This window comes from Entelurus aequoreus, linkage group LG11 (assembly GCF_033978785.1).
Source record: "Entelurus aequoreus isolate RoL-2023_Sb linkage group LG11, RoL_Eaeq_v1.1, whole genome shotgun sequence".
Taxonomy (NCBI): domain Eukaryota; kingdom Metazoa; phylum Chordata; class Actinopteri; order Syngnathiformes; family Syngnathidae; genus Entelurus; species Entelurus aequoreus.
The window spans coordinates 16,137,972-16,157,458 of record NC_084741.1 but is presented as its reverse complement, the minus strand read 5'-3'; the positions used below and the strand labels follow the sequence as shown (position 1 = coordinate 16,157,458).

At 35.7% G+C, this 19,487-nt stretch overlaps 20 non-coding genes across 20 annotated transcripts; 5 read left to right on the top strand and 15 right to left on the bottom strand.

The window, feature by feature from the left end:
* Window positions 1-1,519: 1,519 nt before the first annotated feature.
* Window positions 1,520-1,591, bottom strand: trnaq-cug (transfer RNA glutamine (anticodon CUG)). Its single transcript has one exon. It is a non-coding gene; the product is annotated as a tRNA-Gln (tRNA).
* Window positions 1,592-3,139: 1,548 nt separating this feature from the next.
* trnap-ugg (transfer RNA proline (anticodon UGG)) lies at window positions 3,140-3,211 on the bottom strand. The gene has a single exon. It is a non-coding gene; the product is annotated as a tRNA-Pro (tRNA).
* Window positions 3,212-4,094: 883 nt separating this feature from the next.
* Window positions 4,095-4,166, bottom strand: trnaq-cug (transfer RNA glutamine (anticodon CUG)). The gene has a single exon. It is a non-coding gene; the product is annotated as a tRNA-Gln (tRNA).
* Window positions 4,167-5,062: 896 nt separating this feature from the next.
* trnap-cgg (transfer RNA proline (anticodon CGG)) lies at window positions 5,063-5,134 on the bottom strand. The gene has a single exon. It is a non-coding gene; the product is annotated as a tRNA-Pro (tRNA).
* A 182-nt stretch (window positions 5,135-5,316) lies between these two features.
* On the top strand, window positions 5,317-5,388 carry trnaq-cug (transfer RNA glutamine (anticodon CUG)). The gene has a single exon. It is a non-coding gene; the product is annotated as a tRNA-Gln (tRNA).
* Window positions 5,389-6,020: 632 nt separating this feature from the next.
* Window positions 6,021-6,092, bottom strand: trnaq-cug (transfer RNA glutamine (anticodon CUG)). The gene has a single exon. It is a non-coding gene; the product is annotated as a tRNA-Gln (tRNA).
* Window positions 6,093-6,863: 771 nt separating this feature from the next.
* trnaq-uug (transfer RNA glutamine (anticodon UUG)) lies at window positions 6,864-6,935 on the top strand. Its single transcript has one exon. It is a non-coding gene; the product is annotated as a tRNA-Gln (tRNA).
* Window positions 6,936-7,309: 374 nt separating this feature from the next.
* Window positions 7,310-7,381, bottom strand: trnaq-cug (transfer RNA glutamine (anticodon CUG)). Its single transcript has one exon. It is a non-coding gene; the product is annotated as a tRNA-Gln (tRNA).
* Window positions 7,382-8,560: 1,179 nt separating this feature from the next.
* Window positions 8,561-8,632, bottom strand: trnap-cgg (transfer RNA proline (anticodon CGG)). The gene has a single exon. It is a non-coding gene; the product is annotated as a tRNA-Pro (tRNA).
* Window positions 8,633-8,815: 183 nt separating this feature from the next.
* On the top strand, window positions 8,816-8,887 carry trnaq-uug (transfer RNA glutamine (anticodon UUG)). Its single transcript has one exon. It is a non-coding gene; the product is annotated as a tRNA-Gln (tRNA).
* A 2,697-nt stretch (window positions 8,888-11,584) lies between these two features.
* On the bottom strand, window positions 11,585-11,656 carry trnaq-cug (transfer RNA glutamine (anticodon CUG)). The gene has a single exon. It is a non-coding gene; the product is annotated as a tRNA-Gln (tRNA).
* Window positions 11,657-12,872: 1,216 nt separating this feature from the next.
* On the bottom strand, window positions 12,873-12,944 carry trnaq-cug (transfer RNA glutamine (anticodon CUG)). The gene has a single exon. It is a non-coding gene; the product is annotated as a tRNA-Gln (tRNA).
* Window positions 12,945-13,384: 440 nt separating this feature from the next.
* Window positions 13,385-13,456, bottom strand: trnap-cgg (transfer RNA proline (anticodon CGG)). The gene has a single exon. It is a non-coding gene; the product is annotated as a tRNA-Pro (tRNA).
* A 1,842-nt stretch (window positions 13,457-15,298) lies between these two features.
* trnap-cgg (transfer RNA proline (anticodon CGG)) lies at window positions 15,299-15,370 on the bottom strand. Its single transcript has one exon. It is a non-coding gene; the product is annotated as a tRNA-Pro (tRNA).
* A 182-nt stretch (window positions 15,371-15,552) lies between these two features.
* trnaq-uug (transfer RNA glutamine (anticodon UUG)) lies at window positions 15,553-15,624 on the top strand. Its single transcript has one exon. It is a non-coding gene; the product is annotated as a tRNA-Gln (tRNA).
* A 635-nt stretch (window positions 15,625-16,259) lies between these two features.
* Window positions 16,260-16,331, bottom strand: trnaq-cug (transfer RNA glutamine (anticodon CUG)). The gene has a single exon. It is a non-coding gene; the product is annotated as a tRNA-Gln (tRNA).
* Window positions 16,332-17,178: 847 nt separating this feature from the next.
* trnaq-cug (transfer RNA glutamine (anticodon CUG)) lies at window positions 17,179-17,250 on the bottom strand. Its single transcript has one exon. It is a non-coding gene; the product is annotated as a tRNA-Gln (tRNA).
* A 716-nt stretch (window positions 17,251-17,966) lies between these two features.
* Window positions 17,967-18,038, bottom strand: trnaq-cug (transfer RNA glutamine (anticodon CUG)). Its single transcript has one exon. It is a non-coding gene; the product is annotated as a tRNA-Gln (tRNA).
* Window positions 18,039-19,034: 996 nt separating this feature from the next.
* On the bottom strand, window positions 19,035-19,106 carry trnap-cgg (transfer RNA proline (anticodon CGG)). Its single transcript has one exon. It is a non-coding gene; the product is annotated as a tRNA-Pro (tRNA).
* A 183-nt stretch (window positions 19,107-19,289) lies between these two features.
* On the top strand, window positions 19,290-19,361 carry trnaq-uug (transfer RNA glutamine (anticodon UUG)). The gene has a single exon. It is a non-coding gene; the product is annotated as a tRNA-Gln (tRNA).
* Window positions 19,362-19,487: the final 126 nt, after the last annotated feature.

Below are 19,487 nucleotides of genomic sequence, written 5' to 3'. Positions count from 1 at the left end.
GTGTCATGTCTGCAAAAATGTTCAAATTCGAGTCTAAAGTGAAAAACGTAACAACAACAAAAAATGATGATTGACCTTATTAACGTAAGGGCTTGACCTGGAATTGAACCCAGGACCTCTCACACCCAAAGCGAGAATTACGCGACTAGACCAGGGGTCTGCAACCCAACATGTTGAAAGAGCCATATTGGACCAAAAATACAAAAAACAAATCTGTCTGGAGCCGCAAAATGTTAAAAGCCTTATGTAAGTCTTATAATGAAGGCAACACATTAAGTAAGTGTCTCAGAGGGTAAAACTGCCAAAGGTATAGATGTGTGTACCCAAATTAGAGGAAAGGACAGGCTGTTTTCCTCTAACGGATTTATTACAATCTTTGCAAGCTGGGTAACGTTTGCTGTGGTCTGGAACAACATGGCACACATTTAGAAATGCAGCTAATATTACAGATAATGTGTCATGAGACATGCACATATAAGTGAAATACACAGAGGACAAAAGTAAAGGAAATTAAATGAGCTCAAATAAAATGAAGTTCACAGTCAAAAGTAGAAAGAAATATGACTATGTGTGTACGAGGTAAAAAGTAATGACTGAAAACAGGACTTAAAGACATAAAAGCTTGTACAGAATTTGAACCCAGACCATCTCTCACACCCTCAGCAAGAAGGGTACGACCAGGCTAAGAAATCCTGGAGCAAGACTTACCAACAAATGTTATGTAATGTGAGATTTGAATAGGGGACACAATCTGAAACTTGATTACCTTATTGCACTTTTAAACTTATTTAGATTCACTGACATTTTCATACATAGATGAACTAAGGGTTACCAGCTCAATCCTAGAACGAACTGTGGTCATACATTTAGGTAACACTGTGTTTGATAAGTCACGAATGTAACAACAATTGTGTGTACAAGAAAGACAAGTTGTGATTAAAAATAGGACTTACAAACATAAGGGCTTGTCCGGGAATTGAACCCGGGACCTCTCGCACCCTAAGCGAGAATCATACGACTAGACCAACAAGCCTTTAAGACATGACGGCAAACATCTTTTAAAAATGTTTTAATCTTTTAATAGGGGCCACAATCTGAAACTGCACTTTTAACACATATTTTATTTGACTACCATTTTCATGCATAAATAAACTGAGGGTTTACAACCTCAGTCCTAGAACAAATAGAGCTCGTAAGTTGAGACACAACTGTATTTATTTCAGAGGTTTTTATTGATCTCTTGAGTGTGTGATGTATGGAATATTGATGTAAAAGTTTAAAGTCACAAATGTAAAGACAACTGTGTGTACGAGGGAAAGTTTGTGACTAAAAACAGGACTTATAAACATATAAACCAGAACTAGAACCTTTATTTAACCAGATAAGAATATAAGGATCACAATTTGAAACTGGACTACAACATTGTACTTTTAAGTCAAATTTAGACTCACTCCTTTTTTCATGTGAAAATATTCAAATGGAGGTCTTACTGATCACTAATCACTCTAATGTTACAAGAAGGTTCCACCAAGACTTGAACTTGGATCACTGGATTCAGAGTCCAGAGTGCTAACCATTACACCATGGAACCTGTACAGCCACTCAAACCAACGATCCTGCAGTACACAGTACTTGATTGGATTTAATAGCTCTTTCATTGACACCTTGAGTGTAAGTTGTCTAGTAAATGGAGGGAAACGTTTAAATCAAGTCTAAAGTAAAAAAAAGACAAGACTTGTGACTGTGCGTACGAGGGGAAAAGTCATGACTGAAAACAAGAATTATAAACCCAATTTCAGATTTACTGCATTTTTCTTACAATTTTTTTATTGAATGAAGATCCCACGGATCACTCTAATGTTACAAGATGGTTCCACCCAGACTTGAACTTGGATCACTGGATTCAGAGTCCAGAGTGCTAACCATTACACCATGGAACCTGTAAATATACATGTAAAACAATGTGATCCTACAGTACACAGTACTTGATTGGATTTGATAGATTGTCATTGATCCCTTGAGTGTGTGATGTCTGAAAAAAGGAGATAAAAGTTGAAAATTGAGTTCACAGTCAAAAATGGAAAAAAAAATATGACTTTGTGTGTACGAGGGAAAAAGTAATGACTGAAAACAGGACCTAAAGAACTAAGGGATTGTCGAGGATTTGAATCCAGGCACTCTCACATTGTAAGGGAAACTCAAAAGAAGACGCCAAAACGTCCTGATTGTCCTTGTGTTAAAATTATAATTCCTGTTTTCAGTCATGACTTTTCCCCTCGTACACACAGTCACAAGTCTTGTCTTTTTTTACTTTAGACTTGATTTAAACGTTTCCCTCCATTTTCCTGACAACTTACACTCAAGGTGTCAATGAAAATCTATTAAATTTCATCAATACTGTTTACTGTAGGATCACATTGTTTTACATGTACATTTACAGGTTCCATGGTGTAATGGTTAGCACTCAGGACTCTGAATCCAGTGATCCAAGTTCAAGTCTTGGTGGAACTAACCTGCAATAATTTAAGTGGCGCATTATTCAGTAATACAGCTGTAATTGATTTGATATGTTTTTATTGATCCTTGAGTGTGTGATGTCTGAAAAAATGGTCAAAATAAATTCTAAAGTCACAAATGTAATGACAATTTTGTGTACGAAGGAACAATTTGTGACTAAAAACATAAAAGGAGCACCATTTGAAACTGGACTACTGTACTTTTAGGCAAAATTAAAATGCACTCATTTTTTCTTGCAAAAAACTTTCAAAGGGAGGTCATACTGAAAACAGGACTTAAAGACTTCGGCGTTTGTCCAGGATTTCAACACATGGCGTCTCTCACTTTGCGGGAGAATCCTATGACGAGAACAAAAAGCCTTTCCAACAAAACTCATGCAATCTGACATTTTAATAGGGGACTGAACTTAAATCTTGGTTACCTTATTGCACTTTTAACACATATTTAGATTCACTGACATTTTCATACATAGATGAACTAAGGGTTACCAGCTCAGTCCTAGAACAAACTGTGGTCATACATTTAGGTAACACTGTTATTGATCCCTTGAGTGGTTGTTGTTTGAAAACATTATGTGTTCGAGGAACAAAGTTATGTCCAGAAATTGGACTTCAATACACAAGGGCTTGTCCGGGAATTGAACCCGGGACCTCTCGCACCCAAAGCGAGAATCATACGACTAGACCAACAAGCCCTGCATTCAACTTTGCTTAACTAATCTCATGAAATGTGAAATTAGGTGACACGATCTGAAATTTTGTGTTAAACTTTTAACCAACATTTTAATTTACTACCATTTTCATTAAAAAATGTCAAACAAAATCTGTTATATCCAATCAAGTAATGTTTACTGCAGGATACTTTGGGTTATTTTACAGGTTCCATGGTGTAATGGTTAGCACTCTGGACTCTGAATCCAGTGATCCAAGTTCAGTTCTTGGTGGAACCAACTTGCACTATTGAAGTGGTAAGTTGTTCTGTAATTACTTTGATAGATTTTTATGGATCCCTTAAATGTGTGATGTCTGAAAAAGTTTTCAAAATCAAGTTTAAAGTCACAAATGTAACAACAACTTTTATTACGAGGGAAAAATTTGATTGAATATAGCACCCGAAGTGAGAATCATACGACTAGACCAACAAGTCCTGTAAAATAATTTGGCAAACATAAAATTAAATGTTTCAATAGATGACACTATTTCAAACTGCACTTTTAACACATATTTTGATTGACTACCATTTTCATGCATAAATAAACTGAGGGTTTACGACCTCAGTCCTAGAACAAATAGAGCTCGTAAGTTGAGACACAACTGTATTTATTTCAGAGATTTTTATTGATCTGAGTGTGTGATGTATGGAATATTAAGGGAAAAGTTTAACATCAAGTTTAAAAGTCACACATATAAAGACAACTGTGTGTATGAGGGAAACATGACTCATAAACATATCAGGGACACAATCTGAAAATGGACAATACCCTACTTTTCACAGAAATGTAATTTATTTGCATTTTTCATGTAACCACTAATCAAACGGAGGTCATACTGAACACTAATCACTCTAATGTGACATGAAGGTTCCACCAAGACTTGAACTTGGATCACTGGATTCAGAGTCCAGAGTGCTAACCATTACACCATGGAACCTGTAAATGTACGTGTAAAACAATGTGATCCTACAGTACACAGTACTTGATTTGATTTGATAGATTGTCATTGATCCCTTGAGTGTGTGATGTCTGAAAAAAGGAGATAAAGTTCAAAATTAAGTTCACAGTCAAAAATTTAACCTGCGGGAGAGTCGTCAGCTTGAAGCGTCCCTCTGTCTCGGACTCTCTCGTTGTCATGTGACATGAGTGCATGTCTGTTATGATTTTGCTTACGAGTTTATCTTGCCTCTGATTGGCCCGTCTGTAATGTTTCAACCTAACCTTAGCCAATCATCATGGATTTTCTCCATATGTATGGATGTTCTCAATCATCCAGGTTATTGTATTTTCTCCGTACGTTCTCTCTCTCATCTTCTCTCTATGTAGCTTTGATGTAAGCTACCTCGCTACATGAGTCTAAAAGTAGCTAAGCTACAAGAAAAGCTACTCGTAAAAAAATTGCTAAGTAACCGCTAAGCTACTGGAAAATGTAGTTGAGCTACATAGCTTAGCTACATGTAGCTTGTTACTGCCCATCACTGTATGTATATACAGTATATATGTTTATATATACCAAGCCCTGAAACACGATTTTTCAACAAATTTCATGAAATGTGAGGTTTCAATGGAGGACATAATCTGAAGCTCAGTTACCTTATTGCACTTTTAACACATATTTAGTTTCACTGACATTTTCATACATAGATGAACTAAGGGTTACCAGCTCAGTCCTAGAACAAACTGTGGTCATACATTTAGGTACCACTGTTATTGATCCCTTGAGTGTGTGATGTTTGGAATTTTTTTTTTAAATCAAGTCTAAAGTCACGCACGTACTACAACTGTGTGTACGAGGAAGAAAGTTATGATTAAAAATAGGACTTATAAACATGAGGGCTTGTCCGGGAATTGAACCCGGGACCTCTCGCACCCGAAGCGAGAATCATACGACTAGACCAACAAGCCCTGCATACATGCTTACCCAAATAATCTCATGAAATGGGAAATTAGGGGACACGATCTGACATGTTGTGGTAAACTTTTAACCAAAATTTTAATTTACTACCATTTTCATGAAAAAATGTCAAACAAAATCTGTTATATCCAATCAAGTACTCTTTACTGCAGGATCATTTGGATTATATACAGGTTCCATGGTGTAATGGTTAGCACTCTGGACTCTGAATCCAGTGATCCAAGTTCAAGTCTTGGTGGAACCAACTTGCACTATTGAAGAGGCAAATTGTTCAGGAATGCCACTGTAGTTTCTTCGGTAGATTTTTATGGATCCCTTAAATGTGTAATGTCTGAAATTTTTTTTCAAAATCAAGTCTAAAGTCACAAATGTAGCAACAACTGTGTGTACAAGGGACATATTTGATTGAGTGTAGCACCCGAAGTGAGAATCATACGACTAGACCAACAAGCCCTGTAAAATAAAGTGGCAAACATATTTAAAAAATAAAATGTTTTAATAGATGACACTATTTGAAATTGTGCTTTTAACACATATTTTGATTGACTACCATTTTCATGCATAAATAAACTAAGGGTTTACGACCTCAGTCCTAGAACAAATAGAGCTCGTAAGTTGAGACACAACTGTATTTTTTTCAGAGATCTTTATTGACCTCTTGAGTGTGTGATGTATGGAATATTAAGGGAAAGTTTAAAATCAAGTTTAAAATCACACATATAAAGACAACTGTGTGTATGAGGGAAAAAGTTAGGAATAAAAACATGACTCATAAACATCTAAGGAACACAATCTAAAAATGGACAAGAAACTATTTTTCACACCACTAATCAAATGGAGGTCCTACAGAACATTAATCACACTAATGTTACAAGAAGGTTCCACCAAGACTTGAACTTGGATCACTGGATTCAGAGTCCAGAGTGCTAACCATTACACCATGGAACCTGTAAATGTACATGTAAAAGAAAGTGATCCAACAGTAAACAGTATTGATGAAATTTGATTAGATCTCATTGATACCTTGAGTGTAAGTTGTCAGGAAAATGGAGGGAAACGTTTAAATCAAGTGTAAAGTAAAAAAAGACAAGACTTGTGACTGTGTGTACGAGGGGAAAAGTCATGACTGAAAACAGGAATTATAAACACAAGTGCTCGTCCAAGTTCAACAAACCCTGCAACATGATTACCCAACAAATCTCATACAATGTGAGATTTTAATAGGAGACACAGTCTGAAATTTTGTCACACTTTTAACCAACATGTTTAAATGCCCTTTGATTAATTCATTTATGAAAAAGGCAGTGAATCTAAATTTGGGTTAAAAGTGCAAAGTTTTAGCCCAGTTTCAGATTGTGTCCCCTATATGTTCATAAGTCCTGTTTTCAATCATGGATCTGTCCCTCGTACACACTTGTTGTTACTTTTGTGACTTTAGACTTGGTTTTGAACTTTTATTTCACTTTTCCAGAGGGCACATAATCAAGGGATCAATGAAAATCTACAAAATCAAATACAGTTGTTTCTTAATTTAGGAGCTCTATTTGTTCTAGGACTGATCTTGTAAACCCTTATTTCATTTGTGCATGAAGATGGTAGTGAATTTAAATTTTGGTTTAAAGATTGTGTCCCCTATTAAACATTTGTTCAGCAATCCTGTTGCAGGGTTTGTTGGTCTTGGACAAGTCCTTGTGTTAAAATTATAGGCTGGTTTTTACAGGTTCCATGGTGTAATGGTTAGCACTCTGGACTTTGAATCCAGGGATCCAAGTTCAAGTCTTGGTGGAACCAACAGACAGTAAGCAAATTGTTACGTACATTTGTATGGATCCCATGAGTGAGTGATGCCAATAAAAAATGATCATAATCAAGTCAAAAGTCACAAATGTAACAACAACTGTGTGTACGCGGGAAAAAGTTATTATTGAAAAAAAAAGACTTATAAACATAAGAGCTTGTCCGGGAATTGAATCCATAGTCCCTCACACACAATGTGAAAATCACACTATTAGACCAAGAAGCCCTGAAACAAAAAACATATTTTAAAAAGACACAATCTGAAAATGCACTTTTAACACATATCCACATTTAATTCGCTCCCTTTTTCATGCAAAAAACATTAAATGGAGGTTATTTTGGACACTAATCACTCTAATGTTATAAGAAGGTTCCACCAAGACTTGAACTTGGATCACTGGATTCAGAGTCCAGAGTGCTAACCATTACACCATGGAACCTGTAATATGTTCTAAATTATGGATTAAAGATTGTGGCCCCTACTAAAATCTCACATTTTATAAGATTTGTTTGGCAATCTTGTTGCAGAGTTTGTTGGTCTTGGACAAGTCCTTGTGTTTAAATTATAATTCCTGTTTTCAGTCATGACTTTTCCCCTCGTACACACAGTCACAAGTCTTGTCTTTTTTTTTTTTTACTTTAGACTTGATTTAAACGTTTCCCTCCATTTTCCTGACAACTTACACTCAAGGGATCAATGACAATCTATCAAATTTAAGCAATACTGTGTACTGTAGGATCACATTGTTTTGCATGTACATTTACAGGTTCCATGGTGTAATGGTTAGCACTCTGGACTCTGAATCCAGTGATCCAAGTTCATGTCTAGGTGGAACCAGCTTGCAGTAGCTTTTATGGATCCCTTGAGTGTGTGATGTCTGAAAAAAGGGTCAAAATCAATTCTAAAGTCACAAATGTAAAGACAACTGTGTGAACAAAGGAACAAGTTGTGACTAAAAACAGGACTTATAAACATATAAGGAGCACAATTTTAAACTACACTACAACATTGTACTTTTAGGCAAAATTAAGATGCACTCATTTTTTCTTGCAAAAAACTTGCCAATGGAGGTCATACTGAACACTAATCACTCTAATGTGACAAGAAGGTTCCACCAAGACTTGAACTTGGATTCAGAGTCCAGAGTGCTAACCATTACAACATGGAACCTGTAAATGTACATGTAAAACAATGTTATCCTACAGTACATAGTACTTGATTTGATTTGATAGATTGTCATTGATCCCTTGAGTGTGTGCTGAAAACAGGACTTAAAGACTTTGGCGTTTGTCCAAGATTTCAACACAGGGCGTCTCTCACCTTGCGCGAGAATCCTATGAAGAGAACAAAAAGCCATTCCAACAAAACTCATGCAATCTAAGATTTTAATAGGGGACTGAATTTAAATCTTGGTTACCTTATTGCACTTTTAACAAATATTTAGTTTCACTGACATTTTCATACATAGTTGAACTAAGAGTTACCAGCTCAGTCCTAGAACAAACTGTGGTCATACATTTAGGTACCACTGTTATTGATCCCTTGAGTGGTTGTTGTTTGAAAACATTGTGTGTTCGAGGAAGAAAGTTATGTTTAATAATCGGACTGAAATACACGAGGGCTTGTCCGGGAATTGAACCCGGGACCTCTCGCACCCGAAGCAAGAATCATACGACTAGACCAACAAGCCCTGCATACATGTTTGCCCAACTAATCTCATGAAATGTGAAATTAGGGGACCCCATCTGAAATTTTGTGTTAAACTTTTAACCAACATTTTAATTTACTACCATTTTCATGAAAAAATGTCAAACAAAATCTGTTATATCCAATCAAGTAATGTTTACTGCAGGATCATTTGTATGCATACAGAGGTTCTATGGTGTAACGGTTAGCACTCTGGACTTTGAATCCAGTGATCCAAGTTCAAGTCTTGGTGGAACCAACTTGCAGTGTTGAAGTGAAAAATTGTTCTGTAATACCACTGTATTTTGTTTGATAGATTTTTGTGGATCCCTTAAATGTGTAATGTCTGAAAAAGTTTTCAAAATCAAGTCTAAAGTCACAAATGTAACAACAGCTGTGTGTACGAGGGAAATATTTGATTGAATATAGCACCCGAAGTGAGAATCATACAACTAGGCAAACAAGTCCTGTAAAATAATGTGGCAAAAATAAAATTAAATGTTTTAATAGATGACACTATTTGAAATTGTGCTATTAACACATATTTTGATTGACTACCATTTTCATGCATAAATAAACTGAGGGTTTACGACTTTAGTCCTAGAACAAATAGAGCTCGTAAGTTGAGACACAACTGAATTAATTTCAGAGATTTTTATTGATCTCTTGAGTGTGTGATGTATGGACTATTAAGGGAAAAGTTTAAAATCAAGTTTAAAGTCACACATATAAAGACAACTGTGTGTAAAAGGGAAAAAGTTAGGAATAAAAACATGACTCATAAACATATAAGGGACACAATCTGAAAATGGACAAGAAACTATTTTTCACAAAAATGTAATTTATTTGCATTCTTCATGTAACCACTAATCAAATGAAGGTCATACTGAACACTAATCACTCTAATATTACAAGAAGGTTCCACCAAGACTTGAACTTGGATCACTGGATTCAGAGTCCAGAGTGCTATCCATTACACCATGGAACCTGTAAATGTACATGTAGAACAATGTGATCCTACAGTACACAGTACTTGATTTGATTTGATAGATTGTCATTGATCCCTTGAGTGTGTGATGTCTGAAAAAAGGAGATCAAAGTTTAAAATCAAATTAAGAGTAAAAAATGGATGTGTGTACGATGTAAAAAGTAGTGACTGAAAACAAGACTAAAAGACATTAGCATTTGTCTAGGATTTGAACCCAGGGCTTGTTTCACCCTGCGTGAGAGTCCTATAATGAGAAGAACAAGCCATGGACCAAGACTTCCCAACTAAACTCATGAAATCTCAGATTTTAATAGGGGACTTCATCTAAATCTCGGTTCCCTTATTGCACTTTTAACACATATTTAGATTCACTGACATTTTCATACATAGATGAACTAAGGGTTACCAGCTCAGTCCTAGAACAAACTAGTCATAAATTTAGGTACCAATATATTTGATTTCATATATTTTTATTGATCTCTAGAGTGTGTCATGTCTGCAAAAATGTTCAAATTCGAGTCTAAAGTGAAAAACGTAACAACAACAAAAAAATGATGATTGACCTTATTAACGTAAGGGCTTGACCTGGAATTGAACCCAGGACCTCTCACACCCAAAGCAAGAATTACGCGACTAGACCAGGGGTCTGCAACCCAACATGTTGAAAGAGCCATATTGGACCAAAAATACAAAAAACAAATCTGTCTGGAGCCGCAAAATGTTAAAAGCCTTATGTAAGTCTTATAATGAAGGCAACACATTAAGTAAGTGTCTCAGAGGGTAAAACTGCCAAAGGTATAGATGTGTGTACCCAAATTAGAGGAAAGGACAGGCTGTTTTCCTCTAACGGATTTATTACAATCTTTGCAAGCTGGGTAACGTTTGCTGTGGTCTGGAACAACATGGCACACATTTAGAAATGCAGTTAATATTATAGATAATGTGTCATGAGACATGCACATATAAATGAAATACACAGAGGACAAAAGTAAAGGAAATTAAATGAGCTCAAATAAAATGAAGTTCACAGTCAAAAGTAGAAAGAAATATGACTATGTGTGTACGAGGTAAAAAGTAATGACTGAAAACAGGACTTAAAGACATAAAAGCTTGTACAGAATTTGAACCCAGACCATCTCTCACACCCTCAGCAAGAAGGGTACGACCAGGCTAAGAAATCCTGGAGCAAGACTTACCAACAAATGTTATGTAATGTGAGATTTGAATAGGGGACACAATCTGAAACTTGATTACCTTATTGCACTTTTAAACTTATTTAGATTCACTGACATTTTCATACATAGATGAACTAAGGGTTACCAGCTCAGTCCTAGAACAAACTGTGGTCATACATTTAGGTAACACTGTATTTGATAAGTCACAAATGTAACAACAAATTGTGTGTACAAGAAAGATAAGTTGTGACTAAAAATAGGTCTTACAAACATAAGGGCTTGTCCGGGAATTGAACCCGGGACCTCTCGCACCCTAAGCGAGAATCATACGACTAGACCAACAAGCCTTTAAGACATGACGGCAAACATCTTTTAAAAATGTTTTAATCTTTTAATAGGGGCCACAATCTGAAACCGCACTTTTAACACATATTTTATTTGACTACCATTTTCATGCATAAATAAACTGAGGGTTTACGACCTCAGTCCTAGAACAAATAGAGCTCGTAAGTTGAGACACAACTGTATTTATTTCAGAGGTTTTTATTGATCTCTTGAGTGTGTGATGTATGGAATATTGATGTAAAAGTTTAAAGTCACAAATGTAAAGACAACTGTGTGTACGAGGGAAAGTTTGTGACTAAAAACAGGACTTGTGAACATATAAGGATCACAATTTGAAACTGGACTACAACATTGTACTTTTAAGTCAAATTTAGACTCACTCCTTTTTTCATGTGAAAATATTCAAATGGAGGTCTTACTGATCACTAATCACTCTAATGTTACAAGATGGTTCCACCAAGACTTGAACTTGGATCACTGGATTCAGAGTCCAGAGTGCTAACCATTACACCATGGAACCTGTACAGCCACTAAAACCAACGATCCTGCAGTACACAGTACTTGATTGGATTTAATAGCTCTTTCATTGACACCTTGAGTGTAAGTTGTCTAGTAAATGGAGGGAAACGTTTAAATCAAGTCTAAAGTAAAAAAAGACAAGACTTGTGACTGTGTGTACGAGGGGAAAAGTCATGACTGAAAACAAGAATTATAAACCAAATTTCAGATTTACTGCATTTTTCTTACAATTTCTTATTGAATGAAGATCCCACGGATCACTCTAATGTTACAAGAAGGTTCCACCCAGACTTGAACTTGGATCACTGAATTCAGAGTCCAGAGTGCTAACCATTACACCATGGAACCTGTAAATGTACATGTAAAACAATGTGATCCTACAGTGCACAGTACTTGATTGGATTTGATAGATTGTCATTGATCCCTTGAGTGTGTGATGTCTGAAAAAAGGAGATAAAAGTTGAAAATTTAGTTCACAGTCAAAAATGGAAAAAAAAATATGACTTTGTGTGTACGAGGGAAAAAGTAATGACTGAAAACAGGACCTAAAGAACTAAGGGATTGTCGAGGATTTGAATCCAGGCACTCTCACATTCTAAGGGAAACTCAAAAGAAGACACCAAAACATCCTGATTGTCCTTGTGTTAAAATTATAATTCCTGTTTTCAGTCATGACTTTTCCCCTCGTACACACAGTCACAAGTCTTGTCTTTTTTTACTTTAGACTTGATTTAAACGTTTCCCTCCATTTTCCTGACAACTTACACTCAAGGTGTCAATGAAAATCTATTAAATTTCATCAATACTGTTTACTGTAGGATCACATTGTTTTACATGTACATTTACAGGTTCCATGGTGTAATGGTTAGCACTCAGGACTCTGAATCCAGTGATCCAAGTTCAAGTCTTGGTGGAACCAACCTGCAATAATTTAAGTGACGCATTGTTCAGTAATACAGCTGTAATTGATTTGATATGTTTTTATTGATCCTTGAGTGTGTGATGTCTGAAAAAATGGTCAAAATAAATTCTAACGTCACAAATGTAATGACAATTTTGTGTACGAAGGAACAATTTGTGACTAAAGACATAAAAGGAGCACCATTTGAAACTGGACTACTGTACCTTTAGGCAAAATTAAGCTGCACTCATTTTTTCTTGCAAAAAACTTTCAAAGGGAGGTCATACTGAACACTAAGCACGCTAATGTGACAAGAAGGTTCCACCAAGACTTGAACTTGGATCACTGGATTCAGAGTCCAGAGTGCTAACCATTACACCATGGAACCTGTAAATGTACATGTAAAACAATGTGATCCTACAGTACACAGTACTTGATTTGATTGATAGATTGTCATTGATGAGTGTGTGCTGAAAACAGGACTTAAAGACTTCGGCGTTTGTCCAGGATTTCAACACAGGGCGTCTTTCACTTTGCGGGAGAATCCTATGACGAGAACAAAAAGCCTTTCCAACAAAACTCATGCAATCTGACATTTTAATAGGGGACTGAACTTAAATCTTGGTTACCTTATTGCACTTTTAACACATATTTAGATTCACTGACATTTTCATACATAGATGAACTAAGGGTTACCAGCTCAGTCCTAGAACAAACTGTGGTCATACATTTAGGTAACACTGTTATTGATCCCTTGAGTGGTTGTTGTTTGAAAACATTGTGTTCGAGGAAGAAAGTTATGTCCAGAAATTGGACTTCAATACACAAGGGCTTGTCCGGGAATTGAACCCGGGACCTCTCGCACCCGAAGCGAGAATCATACGACTAGACCAACAAGCCCTGCATTGAACTTTGCTTAACTAATCTCATGAAATGTGAAATTAGGGAACACGATCTGAAATTTTGTGTTAAACTTTTAACCAACATTTTAATTTACTACCATTTTCATTAAAAAATGTCAAACAAAATCTGTTATATCCAATCAAGTACTCCTTACTGCAGGATCATTTGGGTTCTTATACAGGTTCCATGGTGTAATGGTTAGCACTCTGGACTCTGAATCCAGTGATCCAAGTTCAGTTCTTGGTGGAACCAACTTGCACTATTGAAGCGGTAAGTTGTTCTGTAATTACTTTGATAGATTTTTATGGATCCCTTAAATGTCTGATGTCTGAAAAAGTTTTCAAAATCAAGTCTAAAGTCACAAATGTAACAACAATTTTCATTACGAGGGAAAAATTTGATTGAATATAGCACCCGAAGTGAGAATCATACGACTAGACCAACAAGCCCTGTAAAATAATGTGGCAAACATAAAATTAAATGTTTCAATAGATGAAACTATTTCAAACTGCACTTTTAACACATATTTTGATTGACTACCATTTTCATGCATAAATAAACTGAGGGTATACGACCTCAGTCCTAGAACAAATAGAGCTCGTAAGTTGAGACACAACTGTATTTATTTCAGAGGTTTTTATTGATCTGAGTGTGTGATGTATGGAATATTAAGGGAAAAGTTTAACATCAAGTTTAAAAGTCACACATATAAAGACAACTGTGTGTATGAGGGAAACATGACTCATAAACATATCAGGGACACAATCTGAAAATGAACACTTTCCTACTTTTCACAGAAATTTAACTTATCTGCATTTTTCATGTAACCACTAATCAAACGGAGGTCATACTGAACACTAATCACTCTAATGTTACAAGAAGGTTCCACCAAGACTTGAACTTGGATCACTGGATTCAGAGCCCAGAGTGCTAACCATTACACCATGGAACCTGTAAATGTACATGTGAAACAATGTGATCCTACAGTACACAGTACTTGATTTTATTTGATAGATTGTCATTGATCCCTTGAGTGTGTGATGTCTGAAAAAAGGAGATAAAGTTAAAAATGAAGTTCACAGTCAAAAATTTAACCTGCGGGAGAGTCGTCAGCTTGAAGCGTCCCTCTGTCTCGGACTCTCTCGTTGTCATGTGACATGAGTGCATGTCTGTTATGATTTTGCTTACGAGTTTATATTGCCTCTGATTGGCCCGTCTGTAATGTTTCAACCTAACCTTAGCCAATCATCATGGATTTTCTCCATATGTATGGATGTTCTCAATCATCCAGGTTATTGTATTTTCTCCGTACGTTCTCTCTCTAATCTTCTCTCTATGTAGCTTTGATGTAAGCTACCTCGCTACATGAGTCTAAAAGTAGCTAAGCTACAGGAAAAGCTACTCGTAAAAAAATTGCTAAGTAACCGCTAAGCTACTGGAAAATGTAGTTGAGCTACATAGCTTAGCTACATGTAGCTTGTTACTGCCCATCACTGTATGTATATACAGTATATATGTTTATATATACCAAGCCCTGAAACACGATTTTTCAACAAATTTCATGAAATGTGAGGTTTCAATGGAGGACATAATCTGAAGCTCAGTTACCTTATTGCACTTTTAACACATATTTAGTTTCACTGACATTTTCATACATAGATGAACTAAGGGTTACCAGCTCAGTCCTAGAACAAACTGTGGTCATACATTTAGGTACCACTGTTATTGATCCCTTGATGTTTGAATTTTTTTTTAAAATCAAGTCTAAAGTCACGCATGTACAACAACTGTGTGTACGAGGAAGACAGTTATGATTAAAAATAGGACTTATAAACATGAGGGCTTGTCCGGGAATTGAACCCGGGACCTCTCGCACCCGAAGCGAGAATCATACGACTAGACCAACAAGCCCTACATACATGCTTGCCCAAATAATCTCATGAAATGTGAAATTAGGGGACACGATCTGACATGTTGTGGTAAACTTTTAACCAACATTTTAATTTACTACCATTTTCATGAAAAAATGTCAAACAAAATCTGTTATATCCAATCAAGTACTCTTTACTGCAGGATCATTTGGATTATATACAGGTTCCATGGTGTAATGGTTAGCACTCTGGACTTTGAATCCAGTGATCCAAGTTCAAGTCTTGGTGGAACCAACTTGCACTATTGAAGAGGCAAATTGTTCAGTAATGCCACTGTAGTTTCTTTGGTAGATTTTTATGGATCCCTTAAATGTGTAATGTCTGAAATTTTTTTTCAAAATCAAGTCTAAAGACACAAATGTAACGACAATGACTGTGTGTACGAGGGAAATATTTGATTGAGTGTAGCACCCGAAGTGAGACTCATACGACTAGACCAACAAGCCCTGTAAAATAAAGTGGCAAACATCTTTAAAAAATAAAATGTTTTAATAGATGACACTATTTGAAATTGTGCTTTTAACACATATTTTGATTGACTACCATTGTCATGCATAAATAAACTGAGGGTTTACGACCTCAGTCCTAGAACAAATAGAGCTCGTAAGTTGAGACACAACTGTATTTTTTTCAGAGATCTTTATTGACCTCTTGAGTGTGTGATGTATGGACTATTAAGGGAAAGTTTAAAATCAAGTTTAAAATCACACATATAAAGACAACTGTGTGTATGAGGGAAAAAGTTAGGAATAAAAACATGACTCATAAACATCTAAGGAACACAATCTAAAAATGGACAAGAAACTATTTTTCACACCACTAATCAAACGGAGGTCATACTGAACACTAATCACTCTAATGTTACAAGAAGGTTCCACCAAGACTTGAACTTGGATCACTGGATTCAGAGTCCAGAGTGCTAACCATTACACCATGGAACCTGTAAATGTACATGTAAAACAATGTGATCCTACAGTACACAGTACTTGATTGGATTTGATAGATTGTCATTGATCCCTTGATTGTGTGATGTCAGGAAAAAGGAGATAAAAGTTGAAAATTTAGTTCACAGTCCAAAATGGAAAAAAAATTTGACCAAGTGTGCACGAGGTAAAAAGTAATGACTGAAAACAGGACCTCAAGAATTAAGGGATTGTTGAGGATTTGAACTCAGGCACTCTCACATTCTAAGGGAAACTCAAAAGAAGACGCCAAAACGTCCTGATTGTCCTTGTGTTAAAATTATAAATCCCGTTTTCAGTCATGACTTTTCCCCTCGTACACACAGTCACAAGTCTTGTCTTTTTTTTACTTTAGACTTGATTTAAACGATTCCCTCCATTTTCCTGACAACTTACACTCAAGGTGTCAATGACATTTAATCACATTTCATCTATACTGTGTACTGTATGATCACATTGTTTTACATGTACATTTACAGGTTCCATGGTGTAATGGTTAGCACTCTGGACTCTGAATCCAGTGATCCAAGTTCATGTCTTGGTGGAACCAATGTACAGTAATTTAAGTGATGTATTATTCACTAATACCGCTGTAATTGATTTGATATGTTTTTATTGATCCTTGAGTGTGTGATGTCTGGAAAAATGGTCAAAATAAATTCTAATGTCACAAATGTAATGACAATTTTGTGTACGGAGGAACAATTTGTGTCTAAAAACATACAAGGAGCACAATTTGAAACTGGACTACTGTACTTTTAGGCAAAATTAAGCTGCACTCATTTTGGAGGTCATACTGAACACTAGGCATGCTAATGTGACAAGAAGGTTCCACCAAGACTTGAACTTGGATCACTGGATTCAGAGTCCAGAGTGCTAACCATTACACCATGGAACCTGTAAATGTACATGTAAAACAATGTGATCCTACAGTACACAGTACTTGATTGGATTTGGTAGATTGTCATTGACACTTTGAGTGTAAGTTGTCAGGAAAATGGAGGGAAACGTTTAAATCAAGTCTAAAGTAAAAAAAGACAAGACTTGTGACTGTGTGTACGAGGGGACAAGTCATGACTGAAAACAGGAATTATAAACACAAGTGCTCGTCCAAGTTCAACAAAACTCATGAAATGTGAGATTTTAATAAGGGACACAATCTGAAATTTTGTCACACTTTTAACCGACATTTTTTAAAATCATTTTGACTAATTCATACATTAAATTTGGGTTAAAAGTGCAAGGTTTTAACCCAGTTTCAGATTGTGTTCCCTACTAAAATCTCACATTTTATTTGAGATTTGTTCAGCAATCCTGTTGCAGGGTTTGTTGGTCTTGGACAAGTCCTTGTGTTAAAATTATAATTCCTGTTTTCAGTCATGACTTTTCCCCTCGTACACACAGTCACAAGTCTTGTCTTTTTTTTACTTTAGACTTGATTTAAACGTTTCCCTCCATTTTCCTGACAACTTACACTCAAGGTGTCAATGAAAATGTATACAATTTCATCAATACTGTTTACTGTTGGATCATTTTCTTTTACATGTACATTTACAGGTTCCAGTGATCCAAGTTCAAGTCTTGGTGGAACCATCGTACAGTAAACAACAAGAATGGTTCCACCAAGACTTGAACTTGGATCACTGGATTCAGAGTCCAGAGTGCTAACCATTACACCATGGAACCTGTAAATGTCCGTGTAAAACAATGTGATCCTACAGTGCACAGGGTGTGATTTGATTTGATAGATTGTCATTGATCCCTTGAGTTTGTGATGTCTGAACAAAAGGATATAAAAGTTCAAATATAAGTTCACAGTCAAAAATCTAACCTGCGGAAGAGTCGTCAGCTTGAAGCGTCCCTCTGTCTCGGACTCTCTCGTCGTCATGTGACATGAGTGCATGTCTGTTATGATTTTGCTTACGAGTTTATCTTGCCTCTGATTGGTCCGTCTGTAATGTTTCATCCTAACCTTAGCCAATCATCATGGATTTTCTCCATATGTATGGATGTTCTCAATAATCCAGGTTATTGTATTTTCTCCGTATGTTCTCTCTCTCATCTTCTCTTTATGTAGCTTTGATGTAAGCTACCTCGCTACATGGGTCTAAAAATAGCTAAGCTACAGGAAAAGCTACTTGTAAAAAAAATTTGCTAAGTAACCGCCAAGCTACTTGAAAATATAATTGAGCTACAGAGCTTAGCTTGTTGCTGCCCATCACTGCATATATATATATATATATGTATATATATATATATATATATATATGTATATATATATATATATATATATATATATATATATATATATATATATATATATATATATATATATATATATATATATATATATATATATATATATACGAAACACGATTTTTCTAATAATTTCATGAAATGTGAAATTTTAATAGGGGACACAATATTAAACTCGGTTACCTTATTTAAAATTTAACACATATTTAGATTCACTGACATTTCCATACATAGATGAACTAAGGGTTTCCAGCTCAGTCCTAGAACAAACAACTGTGGTCATAAATTTAGGTACCACTGTTATTGATCCCTTGAGTGTGTGATGTTTGAAAAAATTGTTAAAATCAAGTCTAAAGTCACAAAAGTAACAACTACTGTGTGTACGAGGAATAAAGTTATGATTGAAAATAGGACTTATAAACATGAAGGCTTGTCCGGGAATTGAACCCGGGACCTCTCGCACCCGAAGCGAGAATCATACGACTAGACCAACAAGCCCTACATACATGCTTGCCCAAATAATCTCATGAAATGTGAAATTAGGGGACACGATCTGAAATGTTGTGGTAAACTTTTAACCAACATTTTAATTTACTACCATTTTCATGAAAAAATGTCAAACCAAATCTGTTATATCCAATCAAGTACTCTTTACTGCAGGATCATTTGGGTAATTATACAGGTTCCATGGTGTAATGGTTAGCACTCTGGACATTGAATCCAGTGATCCAAGATCAAGTCTTGGTGGAACCATTTTGCAGTAAATTAAGTAATAAAGTACTCAGTAATAATACTGTAATTAATTCGATAGTTTCTTATTAATCCCTTGAGTGTGTGATGTCTGAAAAAATGGTCAAAATCAATTCTAAAGTAAAAAAT